This window comes from Anopheles funestus, assembly GCF_943734845.2.
Source record: "Anopheles funestus chromosome X unlocalized genomic scaffold, idAnoFuneDA-416_04 X_unloc_23, whole genome shotgun sequence".
NCBI classification, from domain to species: Eukaryota; Metazoa; Arthropoda; class Insecta; order Diptera; family Culicidae; genus Anopheles; species Anopheles funestus.
The window spans coordinates 69084-75000 of record NW_026045147.1 but is presented as its reverse complement, the minus strand read 5'-3'; the positions used below and the strand labels follow the sequence as shown (position 1 = coordinate 75000).

At 48.8% G+C, this 5917-nt stretch overlaps 1 non-coding gene across 1 annotated transcript in view; it reads right to left on the bottom strand.

The window, feature by feature from the left end:
• The window catches only part of LOC125773185 (5.8S ribosomal RNA), a 158-nt gene extending 61 nt beyond the window's left edge, over nucleotides 1-97 (bottom strand). Inside the window, exon 1 of the ribosomal RNA XR_007419946.1 lies at nucleotides 1-97. This exon is cut by the window's left edge and continues 61 nt beyond it. This is a non-coding gene — a ribosomal RNA (5.8S ribosomal RNA).
• Nucleotides 98-5917: the final 5820 nt, after the last annotated feature.

Below are 5917 nucleotides of genomic sequence, written 5' to 3'. Positions count from 1 at the left end.
CTTATCGGTGTTCATGTGTCCTGCAGTTCACATTGTGACGCGCATTTAGCTGCGGTCTTCATCGATCCATGAGCCGAGTGATCCCCTGCCTAGGGTTTTATAGTAAGGTTCCCAATGTAACACAATCCCGGTGGTACGTCCAAAGACTAACTTTCTGACTAAGTTGTCTTTATTACCCAATAGTCCCAGGCCTTGTGACTTGTGGCTCATGTCTACGCCCATGGCCACCATTCGCTAAGATAGTTTTGAAGTCACTTTGAAGGCCCAGGAACAACTCTCTTAGCACATCGGTTAACCTGACGCCGCAGTCAACTCATGTGCTTGGATCGGATCGAGCTATTGAGTATTGGGCCTGCATACTCGCTCATCCGTATCCTTTGCGTACCGCCCCATGGCCCTTGTATGTCTGCACCACAGTTCCTGTTCGTTCCGTGCCTATGGCCGGATACGTATTGCACATCGGTATACCTGTCGCTACTCAGGCAACTCGTGTGCGTGGATTGGATCGAGAACATGGTGTGTGCCCCATGTTATAATTGATAGTCCATATCCACTTTATAGGTTAAAGTCATAAGTTGTGATTGCACAACCATTCTTCATAAGAGTTTAATCACTCTTCAACTAACTTTCGTTCTGGTGTCTTGGTATCAAATCGCGTAAGACACAAGATTCTACTGGCCAAATAGAATCTAGCACATTGGTTAACCTGGCGCCGCAGTCAACTCATGTGCTTGGATCGGATCGAGCTATTGAGTATTGGGCCTGCATACTCGCTCATCCGTATCCTTTGCGTACCGCCCCATGGCCCCGTCCTTAGAGTTAATGACTAGTAGGCTTAACTCTTTGTATGTCTGCACCACAGTTCCCGTTCGTTCCGTGCCGTGGCCGGATACGTATTGCACATCGGTATACCTGTCGCTACTCAGGCAACTCGTGTGCGTGGATTGGATCGAGCTCATGGGGTGTGTAGAGATTCCATGTTATAATTGCAAGTCCATATCCACTTTATAGGTTAAAGTCATAAGTTGTGATTGCACAACCATACTTCATAAGAGTTTAATAACTCTTCAACTAACTTTCGTTCTGGTGTCTTGGTATCAAATCGCTTAAGACACAAGATTCTACTGGCCAAATAGAATCTAGCACATTGGTTAACCTGGCGCCGCAGTCAACTCATGTGCTTGGATCGGATCGAGCTATTGAGTATTGGGCCTGCATACTCGCTCATCCGTATCCTTTGTGTACCGCCCCATGGCCCCGTCCTTAGAGTTAATGACTAATAGGCTTAACTCTTGTTTGTCTGCACCACAGTTCCCGTTCGTTCCGTGCCGTAGCCGGATACGTATTGCACACTAGTAGACACCGTAATCTGACGTATCTAACACACCACTATTGTAACTCGTCGTCGAAGGACCTTTCAAGTGCCTGATGGCCAGGGGAGCTCTTACACGGCACGGATACACAGTGATGCTCGCCCATCAAAGTGTACAACGATCGAGTTTGCTTAAGTGTCTGGGTACCTACACACCAGACACGATGCGATGGCCACGGATCCACACAAGGCACATCACATGCAGAAAGCTTCACCAGATTCTGACACATACCACACACATGCAACTCGTCGTCGAAGGGGCGTTCAAAGTGCCTTACGGCTAGGGGAGATCTAGCTCGGCACGGAGACACAGTGATGGTCGCCCATCAAAGTGTACAACGATCGAGTTTGCTTTCCGCGCAAGCGTTCTAAGTGTCTGGGTATCTAAGCACCAGACACAATGCAATGGCCACGGATCCACACAAGGCACATCACATGCAGAAAGCTTCACCAGATTCTGACACATACCACACTCTTGTAACTCGTCGTCGAAGGGGCGTTCAAAGTGCCTTACGGCTAGGGGGGATCTAGCACGGCACGGAGACACAGTGATGGTTGCCCATCAAAGTGTACAACGATCGAGTTTGCTTTCCGCGCAAGCGTTCTAAGTGTCTGGGTATCTAAGCACCAGACACAATGCAATGGCCACGGATCCACACAAGGCACATCACATGCAGAAAGCTTCACCAGATTCTGACACATACCACACACATGCAACTCGTCGTCGAAGGGGCGTTCAAGTGCCTTACGGCTAGGGGAGATCTAGCTCGGCACGGGGACACAGTGATGGTCACCCATCAAAGTGTACAACGAACGAGTTGGCTTTCAACAAATTCTGACACATAGCAAGCGAGCGACCGAGCTACACCGAAGGCAGCTCATGGTTGGTCACTCGCGGACGATCATCAGTAATGATCCTTCCGCAGGTTCACCTACGGAAACCTTGTTACGACTTTTACTTCCTCTAAATCATCAAGTTCGGTCAACTTCAGCCATGCCAGCTGCAGCTCACGAAGGAACCGCGGAAGGTAAGCCTCCAGAAACCTCACTAAATAATCCATCGGTAGTAGCGACGGGCGGTGTGTACAAAGGGCAGGGACGTAATCAGCACTAGCTAATGACTAGTGCTTACTAGAAATTCCAGGTTCATGGGGACCGTTGCAGTCCCCAATCCCGACTAGATGGGCATTTTAGTGATTTCCCGTTCCTCTCGTAATGGGGGCGCCTATTGGCGAGAACACGCTGCGACCCACATTGTAGCACGCGTGCAGCCCAGAACATCTAAGGGCATCACGGACCTGTTATCGCTCATTCTCAGCTTGCTAAACACAAGTTGTCCCGCTAAGCAGGGCAAACGTAGCCGACGACCGCCCGTGAAGGCGCCGCCCGGCTGTAACGTCAGGTGCGCCCGGAGGCGCACTGCTGACAGCGTTCTAGTTAGCATGTTTGAGTCACGTTCGTTATCGGAATTAACCAGACAAATCATTCCACGAACTAAGAACGGCCATGCACCACTACCCTTAAATTTGAGAAAGAGCTATCAATCTGTCTTACCTCGATAAGTTTGGACCTGGTAAATTTTCCCGTGTTGAGTCAAATTAAGCCGCAAGCTCCACTTCTTGTGGTGCCCTTCCGTCAATTCCTTTAAGTTTCAACTTTGCAACCATACTTCCCCCGGAACCCGATTTTGGTTTCCCGGAAGCGACTGAGAGCACCGAATAGGGGTAGCGTCTCCCAATTGCTAATTGGCATCGTTTACGGTTAGAACTAGGGCGGTATCTAATCGCCTTCGATCCTCTAACTTTCGTTCTTGATTAAAGAAAGCATCCATGGCAAACGCTTTCGCTTCAGTTGGTCCTACGACGGTCTACGAATTTCACCTCTCGCGCCGTAATACCAATGCCCCCAACTACTTCTGTTAATCATTACCTCTAGGTTTCTGACAAACCAACGAAATCGTATAAACCGAGGTCATATTCCATTATTCCATGCAAGATTATTCTCGGCCAACGCCAACCCCACGGGGGGGCCGGACGCTTTGTCTTAGCCTGCTTTGAGCACTCTAATTTGTTCAAGGTAAATGTGAGTATCTTGAGCACCATGAGGAGCCCGTGCCGGAGTTAACCGGTAGCACGGTACTCGTTCACAGAGTAACGCCCAAGTACACCATTGTGAGTCGCAGCCGTGAGCGCGCGCACGAACGGCCCCGGCGTGTAACCGGGCGCCCGTGGCGGTCACGTGTCTGGACGGGCAATCAACTTCGAACGTTTTAACCGCAACAACTTTAATATACGCTAGTGGAGCTGGAATTACCGCGGCTGCTGGCACCAGACTTGCCCTCCACTTGATCCTTGTTGAAGGATTTATACTCAACTCATTCCAATTATGGACCATCGTTAGAGAGGTCCATATTGTTATTTCTCGTCACTACCTCCCCGTACTGGGATTGGGTAATTTACGCGCCTGCTGCCTTCCTTGGATGTGGTAGCCATTTCTCAGGCTCCCTCTCCGGAATCGAACCCTGATTCCCCGTTACCCGTCGCAACCATGGTAGTCCTCTACACTACCATCAATAGTTGATAGGGCAGACATTTGAAAGATCTGTCGTCAGTCGACAAGCGACCATACGATCTGCGTCCTTATCCAGACTTCAACTCAAGCCGCCCGGAGGCGATTGGTTTAACTAATAAGTGCACCAGTTCAGCTACCCGCGAGGGCAACAGTCCCGGCATGTTGCATGTATTAGCTCTGGATTTTCCACAGTTATCCAAGTAACTAGTGGTAGGATGATCTTGTGAATTATAGCTGTTATACTGAGCCTTATGCGGTTTCACATTCATTTATGTTTGTACTTAGACATGCATGGCTTAACCTTTGAGACAAGCGTATATTACTGGTAGGATCAACCAGAATTCGTTCCACTACAGACACACACTCGCTTAGTGGGAAATAAATTTCCACACAACTCTCTCTCTCTAGAACCATATGGAATGGCTCTTTGGTGTTGGGTAAGGCACCAATTTGTTGGGGTGTAACGGTCACCACCAACTTTAAGTTTGTTAGGGCACAACGGAAACCACTAACTAAACTTTAGGAAACTAAATTTCCTCACACATTATCTCTCACCATATTAGCACTAGGTGCTATCCACGATTGTACAACGTTTCAACTCTTGAATCGACCGTAGGGCCGCGGAATTGCTTCCGGGCCCCTATTCTCGCTATTAATTGTTCATCTCTTTCAATACATCGAGTTCGTTCCATTGGGTAGTTCGCATGGCGAACGTTTTGATGCAGCCCCCTGGGGGACCACGGCACTTTACACCGGGTATGGTGTATGCGCAACCTACAGATAACAATAAACCCCTTATGCGTGTGTAAACCGATGTTGGGCTGCTCAACATCTTTCATGGTTACATCACTTGCACCAGAACCCACGGTGCCGATTTGGTAATATGTTGTACATTTACTCTCAAGATGTACGCTTCGGCCCCTTATTCAGGGGCTCAAGCTATTACCAGCAAGAACAATCCTCATCCAGACTTGAACTCGAAACACCCGGAGGCGAACGGTTTAACTAATAAGTGCACCAGTCTTGAATCCATGCGTCGGTGGAAACAATGCCGGCGTGTTGCAGGTATTAGCTCTGAACTTAGCGAGTGATTGCCTTGCAGCTGTCATACTGAGCGTAGAGCGTGATTATCGCTCACTTGAACCATGTTGAATGGCTCTTTGGTGTAGGGTAAGGCACCAATTTGTTGGGGCACAACGAAACCACCAACTTAAGACTTGCTTATAGGCATTTCAACGTTTTCAACTCTTAAATCGACCGTGTTTCATTATCATCTCTTCTTCTTATTAAATGCATCGAGTTCGTTCCATTGGGAAGTTCGCGTGGCGAACGGTTTGATGCAGCCCCCCGGGGGGGACCACGGCACTTTACACCGGGCATGGTGTATGCGCAACCTACAGATCACCAATATATTTGTGATCGATAATGCACACTTCTTACACGACTGACCAGTCGACAGCGCTGCCTTCCTATTATGCGTGTGTAAACCGATGTTGGGCTGCTCAACATCTTTCACGGTTACATCACTTGCACCCGAACCCATGGTGCCGATTTGGTAATATGTTGTACATGGTCTCAAGATGTACGCTTCGACCCCTTATTCAGGGGCTCAAGCTATTACCAGCAAGATCAATCCTCAACCAGACTTGAACTCGAAACACCCGGAGGCGAACGGTTTAACTAATAAGTGCACCAGTCTTGAATCCATGCGTCGGTGGAAACAATGCCGGCATGTTGCATGTATTAGCTCTGAACATAGCGAGTGATTGCCTTGTAGCTGTCGAACTGAGCGTAGAATGTGATTATCGCTCACTTGAAAGGGTCAAGCCCTTTCGAGTCGTCCGGTTTTTACGCCAGACGACTCGGTTCACCATCTTTCGGGAAGGGACCGTCTCGGTCGCAAGCTGCTCCGGTCCCCAAACAACCTGCGACAAATGATAGGAAATGCCGACATCAATACGTGTTCAGTTTGGT